Source organism: Lepisma saccharinum, chromosome 11, assembly GCF_977018435.1.
Source record: "Lepisma saccharinum chromosome 11, izLepSacc3.1, whole genome shotgun sequence".
Taxonomy (NCBI): domain Eukaryota; kingdom Metazoa; phylum Arthropoda; class Insecta; order Zygentoma; family Lepismatidae; genus Lepisma; species Lepisma saccharinum.
Window position 1 is genome coordinate 43942608 of NC_139239.1, and position 15386 is coordinate 43957993.

General features: G+C 40.9%; 1 long non-coding RNA gene, 1 other non-coding gene and 3 pseudogenes across 2 annotated transcripts; all 5 read right to left on the bottom strand.

The window, feature by feature from the left end:
- Window positions 1-2091: 2091 nt before the first annotated feature.
- LOC145995707 (5S ribosomal RNA) lies at window positions 2092-2209 on the bottom strand (annotated as a pseudogene).
- A 409-nt stretch (window positions 2210-2618) lies between these two features.
- On the bottom strand, window positions 2619-2737 carry LOC145995821 (5S ribosomal RNA; annotated as a pseudogene).
- Window positions 2738-3301: 564 nt separating this feature from the next.
- On the bottom strand, window positions 3302-3420 carry LOC145995794 (5S ribosomal RNA; annotated as a pseudogene).
- A 1110-nt stretch (window positions 3421-4530) lies between these two features.
- On the bottom strand, window positions 4531-4649 carry LOC145995624 (5S ribosomal RNA). Its single transcript, XR_014442670.1, has one exon. It is a non-coding gene; the product is annotated as a 5S ribosomal RNA (ribosomal RNA).
- A 3527-nt stretch (window positions 4650-8176) lies between these two features.
- LOC145995220 (uncharacterized) lies at window positions 8177-15035 on the bottom strand. Its single transcript, XR_014442427.1, has 3 exons — window positions 14831-15035; window positions 13953-14050; window positions 8177-8356 (listed from the first exon to the last, which is right to left on the bottom strand). It is a non-coding gene; the product is annotated as an uncharacterized LOC145995220 (long non-coding RNA).
- Between the last annotated feature and the right edge of the window lie 351 nt (window positions 15036-15386).

The window sequence follows — 15386 nt, forward strand, 5'->3', positions numbered from 1 at the left end:
AACGGGACTGGAAAATTACCTACGCGTGTTGCAGAAATATTACGATCGCTGGAAGATAAAAATAAATGCGACTAAAACGGAAGCGATTATCTTCACTAAGCGCCGACAACCTCTACCACCGGAAATCACTCTTAACCGAGTGCATATCCCTTGGCAGCCCGAAGTTAGATACCTAGGGATCACGATGGACAGCAGGCTCTCTTTCAAGAGCCAGACCAATAACGTACTCGACAGAGCAAGAGTTAGATTTCATCAAATCAAATCGTTGATATATTCGGCGAGCCCGCTTGCTCTCAATTACAAACTTTTGCTCTACAAGCTCATGATCAGGCCAATACTCATGTACGGTTCAACGGCATGGTTTACTGGCAACAAGGAAAATATCCAACTGATACAAAAATATCAGAACCGGATATTAAGATACATTCTCAATCTCCCATGGCGAACGAGGATGACTCCCTACCACATGCAACACCGGTTGCCAAAGATAAATGAATTCAACCTCAAAATAACGAGGAAATTCTATGAAAAAAAGGGCAAGATCGATAACGCGCTAGTAAGAAATCTCGGGCTGTATCCTCGTGCGAGATACAAACACATTAGACCTCTGAACGTTCTCTGGGACAACGAAAATCAAAGATAATAATTAAGAAAATATAACCGACGTGTGGAGTCGACAGGAGGCGACTGTCGGGAGCTTTCCTGAACTATGTTCTGTTCCTGGATGGTGCACTTCCGCAGATGATGGGGGGTAAAGCCCCCACAAATCCCAGGCTCCAGAGAGATCAGGGTCCCGGCAGTCCCACCTCCCTAGGCACCGCCATTAAATAACTAAATAATTGAATAAATAATTAATTTATTAATTACTTAACTTAACTCAATTCACATCATTAAACTAAACCAGAATCTTCGACTATGATCATAAAGGTGAGGAGGCTGCGGGTGCGCAATATAGGCTGGTATATGACACGGGCCCTGGATGGTGCATTCTCGCACATGATGGGGGGAAGTTGAGGTCCCCACATTCCCAGGTGACCTAGGGCACCAGCCGGCCCGACAGCTGAAAGCCAACTTGATCCAAAAACAACGCCAAATTCCCCAAACAAGGGGGCACAGGCCCTACGCATACTTCGTTCCCCAGCATCTAACCATTTTTTGGTCCTTAGAAGGGCAGTCCCTTTCTTTTCAGACGCACAAGCAGGAACCAGGTATGCATGCGTAGATCCTACTAACAATAGAATTGATGGAACGTAAGGATAAAATACCCATAAAACCTTCCTCTCCTTATCCCCCCCGCCGCTAGCGGCATCTAAGGTTAGGAACCGTTAGGGTGTGTGTTTTTTCCCTCCCATTCAACGTGAGGGTTTTTCACACATCAGAATCTAGATGAAGCTAATGCAATTCAGACGCAGCCGAGGTTTTTGCTGGCTCGCCAGTTCTTAACCTCGGAGCTTCCCTTCTCTTTCTCTTCTAGTTTTTCAACATCTTTCCTAATTTCGACACTTGGTGAAAGTCTTCTTAAACAGGACTATAAACCAGGAAGAATGAAATCCGATATCCTTGTAGGTAGATAGCTACTAGTGCATGCCTGCATGAATGGAGGTTTACTCAAAGGGGCCACATCCGGCGCTAATCTGGATTTGACTCTCCGAGAAGGGCTACCCCCCCGAATCTACCAAACCCGACCGCTTTAATCAGCCTTACGAGGCAAAGTTAAGGCACCAGGCAAGGTTAAAAGCTGGAATGGGATAGTTGCCAGTTGACTAAGGTCGGACACCACTCAACCCCGCGAGCTCCTTTGGGGGCGCTTTATATTTTTATTTATTTATTTTCTTTTTTGGGGGGGGGCGAAAGACACTGCTCTCGGTAAGTTACATATAGGCCACCTTCTAGTTTTCGAGACGAGTCGAGATCTCACGTTTCGTGGGCAATGTAAAGAATGTCTAGAAGAAACATACATACTAATATACATTTTTTACATATATTATTTGCTGACAGCTATAAAAGAGGTGATTCAGCAGAAACTGTCAGTGATTGATTGGCTTCAAGTTAGAAAAAAAGGTCACTATCAACATAAAATAAGAAAAAGGTTGCCAACAGTACCTGGTGTTCCAGGCGGTCACCCCTCCAAGTACTTACCAGGCCCGACGCTGCTTGACTTCGGTGATCAGACGAGAACCTGTATATTCAGCGCGGTATGACCGTTGGCGAAAGGTACTGCTTTCACTAAGATAGATATACTCCACCGTCTAGTTTTCCAGACGAGACGGGTTATGTCTCGTTTTGTGTGCACTGCCAAGAATGTGTAGATGAAACATAATTGTTACTACACCAAATAATGATACATTTCATTGTAATCATAGTGAGAAAGTGTGCTTTAACACCCTTCGAGAGATGTGTTAACATTAAAGCTAAAAGACAGAGAAGGAAATTTTGTGAAGGGTTGGGTTTTTACACAAAAAAACGCACATAAAATACATCAAATAATATGGCAGGAACGTATCCTTGCAGAAAAACTACCAACGCCGGCACTACGGTGAGCGATTCCTCAAAAACTGTGGGTGATTGATTGACTTCATGTTACAAAAAAGGTCATTATCACCATTAAAAAAAAAGGTTGAAAACAGTACCTGGTGTTCCCAGGCGGTCACCCATCCAAGTACTTACCAGGCTCGTCGCTGCTTGACTTCGATGTTGGGACGAAAACCGGTATATTTAGTGCGGTATGTCCGTTGGGGCAAGACACTGCTTTCGGTAAGTTACATATACTCCACCTTCTAGTTTTCGATACGAGTCGGGACATCTCACGTTTCGTGGGCAATGCCAAGAATGTGCAGAAGAAACATACGTTTTTGTACAACAAATAATGATACAATTCATTGTAATCATAGTGAGAAAATGTGCTATGAGACACTTCGAGAGATGTGTTAACATTAAAGCTACAAGAAAATGTAGTGCAGTGAACGGATTTTGCACAAAATATACACCCCATAAGAACGCAGGCACGTATCCTCGCCGAAATCTACCAACGCCGGACCTACGGAATGCGACCCGGGGGATCCATTCACCGCTCCCCACCGCAAATATGGCGGCCGGCTGTAATACGACAGTACCCTGCAACACAGCATGATAAAAAACTAAAAAAACATCGCATTCCCAGATATTCATATATACTAATATACATATTTACATATATTATTTGGTGACAGCTATAAAAGAGGTGATTCTGCAGAAACTGTGGATAATTGATTCGCTTCAACTTACAGAAAAGGTCAATATCAACCAAAAAAAAGAAAAATGTTGCCAACAATACCTAGAGTTCCAAGGCGGTCACCCATCAAAGTACTTACGAGGCCCGACGCTGTTTGACTTCGGTGATCAGACGGGAACGGGTATATTCAGCGATGTATGACCGTTGGCGAGAGATACTGCTTTCGGTAAGATAGATATACTCCACCGTCAAGTTTTAGAGACGAGACGTATTATGTCCCGTTTTGTGTGCACTGCCAAGAATGTGTAGATGAAACATAATTGTTACTACACCAAATACTGACACATTTGATTGTAATCATAATGAGCAAATGTGCTTTAACACCCTTCGAGAGATGTGTTAACATTAGAGGTAAAAGACAGAGATGGAAATGTTATGCAGGGTTGGGATTTTAAACAAAAACGCCCAAAAATACATAAAATAATATGGCAGGAACGTATCCTCGCAGAAAAACTACCAACGTCGGCTGTTCGGGAAGCGATTCTGGACAAAATGTTTGTGATTGATTGACTGCAAGTTACAAAAAAATGTCATTATCACCATTAAAAAAGCAAAAAGGTTGCCAACAGAACCTTGTGCTCCCAGGCTGTCACCCACCCATCCAAGTATTTACAAGACTCGTCGCTGCTTGAATTCTGTTTTGGGAAGAAAACCGGTATATTTAGCGCGGTATGTCCGTTGGCGAGTGACAGTGCTTTCGGTAAGTTACATATAGGCCACCTTCTAGCTTTCAATACGAGTCGGGACATCTCACGTTTCGTGGGCAATGCCAAGAATGTGCAGAAGAAACATACGTTTTTGTACAACAAATAATGATACAATTCATTGTAATCATAGTGAGAAAATGTGCTCTAACCCACTTCGAGAGATGTGCTAACATTAAAGCTACAAGATAGAAAAGAAAATGTAGTGCAGTAAAAGGATTTTGCACAAAATATACACCCCATAAGAACGCAGACTCGTATCCTTGCCGAAAACTACCAACGCCGGACCTACGGAGAGAGACACGGCGGATCCAGACACCGCTCTCCACCGTAATTATGGCGTCCGGCTGTAATACGACAGCATCCTGCAACCCAGCATGATAAAAAAAAACTAAAAAAACATCAGTTTCCCAGATTTTCATATATATTAACATACATTTGTTAAATATATTATTTGCTGACAGCTATAAAAAGGTGATTCTGCAGAAACTGTCAGTGATTGATTGGCTTCAAATTAGTAAAAAGGTCACTATCAACGTAAAATAAGAAAAAGGTTGCCAACAGTACCTGGTGTTCCCAGGAGGTCACCCATCCAAGTACTTACCAGGCCCGACGCTGCTTGACTTCGGTGATCGGACGAGAACCGGTATATTCAGCGCGGTATGACCGTTGGCGAAAGGTACTGCTTTCGGTAAGATAGATATACTCCACGAGACGAGACGGGTTATGTCTCGTTTTGTGTTCACTGCCAAGAATGTGTAGATTAAACATAATTGTTACTACACCAAATAATGATACATTTCATTGTAATCATAGTGAGAAAATGTGCTTTAACAACCTTCGAGAGATGTGTTAACATTAAAACTGAAAGACAGAGAAGCAAATTTTGTGAAGGGTTGGGTTTTTAAACAAAAACGCACATAAAATACATCAAATAAAAGGCAGGAACGTATCCTCCTCAAAAACTGTGGTTGATTGACTGACTTCAAGTTACAAAAAAGGTCATTATCAGCATTAAAAAAAAGGTTTCCAACAGTACCTGGTGTCCCCAGGCGGTCCCCCATTGAAGTTCTTACCAGACCCGTAGCTGCTTGACTTCGGTGTTGGGACGAAAACCGGTATATTTAGCGCGGTATGTCCGTTGGGGAAAGACACTGCTTTCGGTAAGTTACATATAGTTCACCTTCTAGTTTTCGATACGAGTCGGGGGCAATGCCAAGAATGTGCTGAAGAAACATACGTTTTTGTACAACAGATAATGATACAATTCATTGTAATCATAGTGAGAAAATGTGCTTTAACACACAAGCAACAGTATCTCGTTAGTCACGCAGTAGAGCAGTGTGGTCGAGCGTAGTCTGATTCCGCCGAAACTGAACAGATTCTGGGGGGGGGGGGGGGGGTAGATTGTTGCCCTTTTCGACGGTAAGATGCGTCGCACATCGTAGAAATGTGTAAAGTGCATAATTTTCGTGTAGGTCATGCCACTGTGATTCGTATTATATGGAAGTATGCGGCCCAGAGTCCTGGGCCCACCACACCTACGCGAGCAGCTAGACACCGGCCTCCCGTGAAGAGGACCCAGCCGCTATTGCATGTTGTTCGGCGTATGGCGACCTCCAAAAATCCCCCCACACAGCGTGCAATGACCAGCAAATGCCGCACATCGCAGGCGACAATCAACCGCGCCATTAACAGGTATTTACGCCTCAAGGTCATTCACAAGAGCAGTGTGCACGCCCTGAAACCGTGTCATGTGGCTGAGCGAGAAAGGAACTGCAAGAGGCTGTATGAACGTCATCTAGCGGGTGATCGGTGGAAGTGGAACAGGAAACTGGAATTTCTGCAATTCCCTTCTCTGAGATCCCTGTCAAGAGTCCAGATGCCAGTCCAATGAACTATTGTGCTTTCGGACTCCTCAAGCGGCGCCTGTCCCATCATCGAGTCGACACCATCTCCGGCCTGTGTAACGAGGAGTGGGATGCAATACCCATGGTCCAGCTGCAATGGAAACTCCGATGCCGGGCAATAGTGGTGGCCTGCAGATCGAACACGCCCGGTTGTGGAAACACTGCATTTCCGAAGTAGGTGGCACATTCGAATTCAGCTCAATATAAATGAATCAACCTCTGTACTTAGAGGGCTACCAGCCACTTTTCACGTTTACCACATGATAAAGCATGGCACATTTCAGTTTAACGTGGAAAACGGTGTTTGGATTATTGTGGCACTTACATCGTTTACCAATTTCAGTCTTCAATTCAGTAACGCACAACTTTACTCTTCCAGTGTGAGCGTTGTTCGTTGTAAAATCAAAGTTGTAAAACTACAATTTTAGCATTGTGCATGATCAGAATGATATGTGTATGTCATATGGAACATTGGTCATTCAATGAACCTGTTGTGATCACTGACTGGACAAACTGAAGAAATGTTTAATTCGTGATCTGTTTTAAACTAATTAGTGTCATATCCAGCGAAAAAATTAACCGTTCATATTATTTGATTAGTATTGTTAATAAATGTTATAATAAAAACAATGTATTGTGATTACTATAAATACTAAAATCTAAATAAACTTGAAACACCTCGGGACAAAATTCTGCGTAAGCCAATTATAGTTACAAAAATTGTAATTTCTATTAGGAACTGTAGATACAAAATAGGAACAGTTTTCGGTTTTCCCTTCATTGTTCTTTATGGAAGATTGAAGAGAGAGAGAGAGGAGAGAGAGCCTTTTCGCCTCCCCGCTTCTCCCACATAATGATATATCCAAGATTCAAGATAGATGAAAGCGTGGCTGTGTTTACTATCTTCCATTTCATATATGTTTGAGAATCTTTTGTCATCCAATTACGGCTTTACTATCCATGAAAAATATGTTACGTGTTAAAAGAACAATAATTCATGTTTGCTTTCTTCGCTCGCCTGCGCGCCAGATGGTCAACTGCTTCACAACAAACAAAAAATCGTCATTCCACCCTTGCAAGAGATTGTGTTAGTTTCCCCTCACCCCAACTGCTCTCCCGTCAGCCTTGAACAGTGAACAGCGAATGCCTATCTTCAACGATCTCATATGAAGATCTGTTTCCATGTGTAGGTAATATTTTATACTTTTTTAAAATCATTTCCCTGTTTCTTTCACATAACTGGTGTAGGTTCGTTAGGGACTATTTACTGTGTCGGAGCTCTACGAGGCAGTAGAAGCTGAGACCCAAGAAACTGTGAAGACTTGCCAATCTCGTGACGTCAGAGATACGTAACAGAGTAAGCCACGCAAAAACCATCCCACATGACCCTCCTTCTTTTCCTTCTTCTTCAGGTTCGACTAAGTGCTTCATGACTCTTCGTAACGTCTCGAGAGTTGTGAACGAACGGCTGGAGAAGAGAATATGGAAATCAACTTGATTCCTATTTACAGTTACTCAGTGGCAGCGATTGGGTTCCAAAACCGGAGGGGGGGGCAAGGTGCCAAAACAACTTGGGGGGGCAAAGACAGTTTATTTCCCTTTCTAGGTTAGGTTTAGCATAGTACGGGGGCAAAAGTGGCGAAAAGTGGAGGCAACTGCCACCACAACTTGCCCTTCTTATCGCCGCCACTCTGAGTTACTATATATTATTTTATATAAAACAGTACAAGCGTAGGTTAGAATTTTCTCTCGGTGAAATTCGCCCCTCCAAATTGCAATTCCTTGATCCCCCATTGACTCATTGTTAAATAATACACAATGACAAAGCGCTACAACAAATTTATTGCATTGCATATAAAATATTTACTGATATAAAATTTCAAGTATGTGATAATATCATATTCCGGACGATTTGTAGACTATCTTTGCAGAATCCAGTTGCTTGTGCTCAGAAAAGAGGAAAGGCAATCAAGGAGAGGAAGTAACATTCTGAATGTAGACATAGGAGAGGAGAGGAAGTAATACACACAGGAGAGGAGAGGAAATAAGAAATAATCTTACGATACACATAGGAGGAGAGGAGAGGAAGTAAGAAATAATCTTACGATACACATTGGAGCAGAGGAGAGGAAGTAAGAAATAATCTTACGATACACATAGGAGGAGAGGAGAGGAAGTAAGAAATAATCTTACGATACACATAGGAGGAGAGGAGAGGAAGTAAGAAATAATCTTACGATACACATTGGAGCAGAGGAGAGGAAGTAAGAAATAATCTTACGATACACATAGGAGGAGAGGAGAGGAAGTAAGAAATAATCTTACGATACACATAGGAGGAGAGGAGAGGAAGTAGAATCTTACGATACAGATAGGACAGGAGAGGAAGTAACATAGGAGAGGAGAGGAAGAGGAAGAGGAGAGGAGGAAATGGAGACACTACAATAGCTTGCCTCCACTTCTTGAAGAACCTGAAAACAAAACAAAAAATTTCATAATTTAGAATCTGGAATAAAAATGTCATGTGGAATAACTACTTATTAATACATTTTTCAATATAATACGAAAGTTATTTGAGTTTTTATTTCTTTGTTTGTTGCTTTTTTATTCTTTATTGAATTTCTGCAAATGACTTTGGCACACTATGAATTCTATTAAGAATTAAAGAGCCGAATACAAGGTGTGGCAATAAAGTTTCCGGATTGATTTTCTTATTGATTTTAGGTCAAGTCGATAACAAAGAGCTGGGTAGGATACTGACCTGTGGACTATCCTCTGCCTGCGCACGAACTTTTACGCACATGCGTGGAACAGTCTGGCTGTAGCATTTGTTAGAAGCGGACCGTGCGAGGATCAGTGTTTATTTCCACACGAGTTTTCGAGTAGTTTAAGCAGTTTAAGGAGGGTAGAGAAGGTGTCGGGGACGATCCACGATCAGGCCGCCCTTGCTCATCGAAAACTCAAGTCAGTATCGAGAAGGCGCTAAAATTGGTCGTTGATTTGGTGCCTGAAAACCAGACTGTCAATTAGTTGTATCATAAGAATGTTTTGGGGATCCTTCGTGGACGGGTGAGAAGAAGGAGACCAGACATGTGGAAGAATGGCTCATGCATGCTTCATCAGAACAACGCGCTATCTGTTTAGACGTTTTTGGTAAAACACAAAATTCCAGTGTTGGAATATCCACCCTACTTGCCGGACATAGCCCCGTGCAACTTTTTCTCTTTCCAAAAATCAAGTCTGCACTAAAAGGAACCCGTTTCGAGTCTGCGGACGCGGTGAAAGCCAAAGCGACGCGACTCTTGAACAGTATATCAGAAAATGACCTGCAACACTGCTTCTAGCAGTGGGAGATCCTCATGGAGAGGGTTATGGATCGGGTAGGGGACTCCATTGAAGGGTACAATATTTCAATTGTCTGATTTTTTCAATAAAAGATTTACATCATGAGTCCGGAAACTTTATTGCCACACCTGGTATGTAAATGTATTTACGGACTGTTCTGAAGGGTGTCCGAGAGGTCACGCAACCGAGACTTTGAACGTACATAATTTTCGTACTTTTGAAATGTACACCGTGTATTAACCTTGTCTATCTGGATATTTTTCAAGCATTAAAAAATAAAATTATGGTTTCATAAACGTTCAGTATGCTTAAAAAGTTACTAAAGCCAGTCTCACAAGACAGTTTGGTTCGTCTTCACTTCCTGGCGGTGTACCGACTCGAAACTACCATAATTTTTTTTACGTTTTCAGTTCGCGAAGGCAACAAAAGAGGTCTCTCACAAACCTTAAAATCGCATCTTTAAAAATGGCGACTGCACAAACACTGTATACCACTTCACAAGTATAGATGATAATAAATGCTGAAGATAATTTAAAAACAATGTTTTCTCTTTAAAAAAAATAAGAGAATAACATTGACACTGTTGAAAAATGCAGCACATGTAACCCGTAGCAGTGAATCTGAGTATATAACATATGCCATTTCAAGTTGATATACCACTTTACGAACACACTAGCATGAAGTTACATTACCCGTATATTTCGATAGAAGTTGCACCTTCTAATGAAACTGACCTCTCCGATGGCGCAGTGGTAGAGTCGTTGCCTTGTGTTCAAGGGGTCCCGGGTTCGATACCCGGTGGAGGCACGTAGTGGCTCCGATTCCAAATTTTAGGTCCAGTCCCGATTAGCCTTTCTGCGCATAAAGTGGACTTAAACACCCAATCAATCAATCAAATTCTAATCAAACTCTTCTCCGTACGGTTTTGAAATTTATTACCTAATACGAACTAGTTAAATAAATTATATAAACTTCACAACATCCAAACTGCAAAAATTGTGGTGTTTACATTAAGTTACCAAATCTAATTTATACTACATTGACCGTTCTTTGCTCATAAAATACTTATTGTGAAATTTACTTTGAAAGCCATGAAGAAATAATACAATTCATAATTTATGTATCATTACAATATTAGCAGATTTATTTACTGGGGTGATACACACATCACAGTCTATTAGTTACAGCCAACATACACGGTATGTGGCTGTTCAATGTGCACTTCAAAATAGTATTCGTGTCAGTTGTGAAAGTAAAATAACAGTATTATAATAATAAAAATTACCAGCTCGACAGCCCTGGAAGGGCCTTGGCCAATCTCCTGTCTGCCAGTCTCCCTCCCACAATCCTACCTAGAGGTGTGGAGATCTTCAACCAGTATTGGAGTAATGAGCTGGCGTGGGGTCAGCACGTCAAAATCTCAGCCGTTATAGATTTACGAGACCGGATTACGCTACTCACTCGTAGCTCCCCAATTACCTCACGATGGTGAGTTGCCACCGGTCCTATACACAGGCCAGAAACCCAGACACTGAAGCCAGGCGGAATCGAACCCATGCCGTTCCGCAGTCGGAGTCCAAAATGCAGCGCCTGAGACCGCATGGCCACGGGTTTGGGTTTTACCTGGGTTAAGAAATCTTAAACCTAATTATTACAAATTATAATGGTGTAATGTAAAATGTAAAGCGTTAGAATTTGTTTTTGCTCACAGTTAAGATCATCTGCACAATGCTGGATTTCTATATGTAATTATAATCAGTCACTAGTTTGTCCTTCCTCCCAAATAGTCCGGCCGATATGTGCAGATATTTTGCTGAATTGCGCATTTTGTGATAAAAGCATGAAACTTGGAATGTGGTTTAATATCCGTCTCAATATCATTTTAAAGATTGGAGGCATTTAAAATACTCTGTTGGTCAGCAATGGCAGCCGATTTATTACTATATCTTTACTGAAATTTTATGAAGGCAATTAAGCACAAAATAAAGTCTTACCATTAATCATATGCCACATACATTTGTAATAAATGATGGATTAAAGCAGTAAACTGCATTTCATCTCTTGCTTTATAATTTCTCCTTACAATTTGTTCTTTTAGTACGGCGGATAGGAGAAAAATCGTGCATTTTAGTGATAAAAGCGTGAAACTTGGAATGTGGTTTAATATCCGTCTTAATACCATTTTAGAGATTGAGGGCATTTAAAATACTCCGTTGTTCAGCAATGCCGGACGTTTTCAAAATGGTGGTCGATTTATTACTAATATCTGTTGATGCAAGCGGTGTAAATGAACTTTTATTGGTCCTGTTTGAAGATTTATTTATCTCTGTCATTGGTCAAAGGAAAGGAAAACTTTCCAATAAGGCCTACAAAAGCATTCTAAATGCGTGTTAGTGACGAAAAATGCCATAATTGCGTATGTTTAAGGGTCGCGATTTTTAAGATTGCTTATAAGAGCATGTTGCTGTTCAAACAGCTTCAGTTTTGAAGTCTGGAGTGTAATCGTTAATTATCAGCACTCATGGTAACTAATTATTAGAGGCATGCATATTTCGTTTTTGACGAGAAAACGAAATGTGAAATAATACATTGTAATGTTAATTTTTCATGTTTCTGAAAGGTGTGAGGTGCAATTTCCTACCCTGTGTTGTCACGAAATGATGCGAAATGAACTGCAAAATGTGAAATAGACTCAAACACGAAATTTACCGTTTACATACCGATTCGACACTTTCTGAAGTCTGTGAGTATCTTGTGAGTTATGAAATTCACGGAAAATGTATTAATCCTGCTGTAAATACAGTGTGTCCCACAAAGGGGTTTACACTATTTGAATGTTAATAACAGAAAAAGTATTACAGATAACCTGATGGAACTTTTTGTATCTGGATCTGTCATGATTAGTGCTTGTTGCCATTCATTTGTTTTTCTTTAATTTCAGTTAAGTTGCCAGTAGTGACAAGTAATTGACAAGATGGCTGGGAACCTTTCCGTTGAGCAACGGTGGAAGTGGATTTTAAAGTGTTTTTGGAAATGTGAGAACATGAAAGAAGTGCAGAGACGATGGCGGGCAGAATTTGATACTGCGCCACCGTCACGTGTAACAATTACAAAATTACGCTACAAGTTTGAGAGGGAAGGAACTGTGTGTGAGCTGGGAAGGTGCGGCAGGAAGAAATCAGTATCGGACGAAAGAGGGATGGAAGCAGTGGTGCAAACTTTCACAAGATCCCCCAAGAAGTACATACGTCAAACCAGTTTTCATAATCACGAACGGTTTTGTAGCATCGTAAAATTTTCGGGGGCTTAGTGAACACGTTCACACCAATAATTGCAGTGGCGCAACCACAGGGGGGCATGGGGCATTGTCATCCCAACCTTGGACGGAAATCAATTCTAGGGGACCAAGGAAGGCAAAACATTTAAGGCCTAGGGCACCTAAGTGGGCACAGAGGGGCCATTGCCTCCGTCGATTTCAAATTGTATGTAAATAAAAATACATTTCTTAAAATTTTCTTGCTCGCTTCGCTAGCAACCCTGCTCTTCTTGGTCTTATCAAGTTCAGAGTCGTAGCTAGGGGACAGTTGGAAGTGGCCCTGGGCGCTGAACGATCTAAATGAAAAAGTTGTAGAAAAGAAAATACCATGCCGGCCCGTGAAATTATTTGCGCCCTATTAAATCAATATTGTCTTCAATTTGAATAGAAAAAATGATCTAAAATTGTTCCTCCGCTCGCAATAAATGATAATTTACTTTAATGCATTGTAAATTACCAGAGAGAGAGAAGTAAAACTTCTCTGCATGATTTTGTCTTAAATGCATGACCATTTTGTTGGGAGGAAAAGGAGCGTGCACATTTGAGAGACAGTTTCCATAATTGTTGCTGTTGGTTTATTATGAGGTGGATGCATTGATTATGTAATGTATTTAAATAAGATATGTTTGTTGTACATTATGTATTAAAGAAACTTTAAATACGTACACAACCAGTGGCGGCGGTTGGATTCCAAAACTACGGACCAAGGTACCAAAACTGCGGGTGTGGGGGGGCAAGAACATTTTATTTTCCTTGGTAGATAAGGTTTAGCCTAGTGTAGGGGTAACAGTGGCAAAAGGTTGGGGCCAACTGCTCCCCTCGCTCCCCCCATCCTAATCGCCAACACTGTACACAATTTTGTGTTAGCATGTTGCATGTGAATTTTCCTATTGTATGTCGCTCCATGTTGCATATGTGTAAAGCATATTTTGTACATGAAAGTTAGGCTATATAGTATATACGTTATATGTAAAAAAGAATTATATTAGTCATGCATTTTCTGTCTTTCAAAAATACAGTTTCTTTGCTTGTTTCCATTATTAATGTGAAATTGAACGTTTTGAAAAAAATATATTTCAAATCCTTTGTTCCAACGCAAATGCTTTAGAACTGACTTCTACCCTTTTTTTGCGTAATTTACGAGTATAATAACGTCTTTGATACTACTACTACTACCAGTACTACTAATAATAATAACATTTTTTTATTATTATTAGTAGTAGTAGTAGTAGTAGTAGTAGTAGTAATAGTAGTACGTTTATCCTGGTACTTGGCCCCCCCAGACAAATATTCGTGGTTGCGCCTCTGAGTAATGGTTAGTGTTCTAGGGTTTAGAATACATTGAAATTAATAGAAACACAAATAAAAAATATTATTACTTTCAAATTTCAAAGATATAATCTTACCTCCTCTGTCCGTATTTCGCCTGAGGGAACCAAAGCAGGCACGGATTGAACGCTTGAATCTTCCACAAGCAACGAGCCCGGTCTCCTCAGCTACTGCCCTAAAAGAATAATCTTCGATCAGTGCCAGGCCCGTAGCGAGGGGTAGGGTAGGGGTCTCAAGCCTAGGGCGCTATGCACAGAAGGCCCCATCAATGTTTTTTTTGTGTTCTTTTTAAAAGAAACAACAGTCAGAATATGCAACGGAAAAATATACACTTGGCAGAGGTAAAGGGAGATCAGGCATCTTTGAATAATTTTGAATTATAAATTTTCTACTCAGAACATACTGCACAATGTATAATTTATTTTAATTATTATTCTTAGGATATATTCTAGTAACATCTGTTTCCCAAAAGTAATAGTATATTTTAAGCAGTGTTTTTATTGGGATCAGGGAGCACGCCTGGAGGAAAACTTTTCCATTGAGAGAAGATGCTAAAACGGTGGAAAGCCAGGGTGATCCTCACACACTGACTAGCATACATTAGATAATATTCTCTACTTATTAATGTAATAAAAAAAAGTAAAGTGCTTAGCACCACGCCATGAAGGCGTATAGTGGGTGTGGGGGTAACGCCCAACACTTTCTTGATCCAGTCGTGAGTGGTGGTGATGTGATCAGCATCACGCCCCTGACCGCCTTTACCCCCCAGTGTTTCCCACCGGTAACCATGTCATTCGACGCTGGGTGGACGCAGGAGCCGCTTCCAACGTTAGAAACGTTTGAACCGGCCGGGGATCGAACCCGGCACCTTGAGCATGGTAGTCACACGCGTTACCGACTTAGCCACTACTTATTAATGTTAATCTACACATATATGATATATCTTGTAACTTACTCTTCAGGTCTCTCCAAGAAGTTGGAAAGGCGTAAGCATGTTCTTCTCTCCTTTGATATTTCATTCCAGCCAACTTTCTGCAGGACTTTTCCGGAGATGGCCTTGTACACCTGCTTCGTGATAAACTGAAATATACAAATCATAAATCCTTATTCAGCATAAATATTTAATAATTCCTACAACAATTATAATAACAATGATAACTTGTGGCTGTCATTTATCGGAAACAAATTTAGGAAATCCACAAAACTACACTACATATGAAGGTACATTGAAGGTCTGGTCATAAGGAGCCTTTTTTCAGCTCCCTTGTTTACAAACACGGCAGGCTTTCAGTGACGTCATAAATAAGCAAAAGCATAAATTTCCCCACGGTTAGTGCTAGAAAGAGCTGAGGGGGGGGGGGGGAGCAGTTCTGGATCCATTGTATTTCCTTCACAGTATTTCTCCTTTTCAATTTTTTCTTTCTTTTGATCCTGCGGTTCAAATATAGTTTTCTGAAAATAATGTTCTTACTTTACAAAACACGAAGTACTTCAATGTTGTTTTGTGTTTA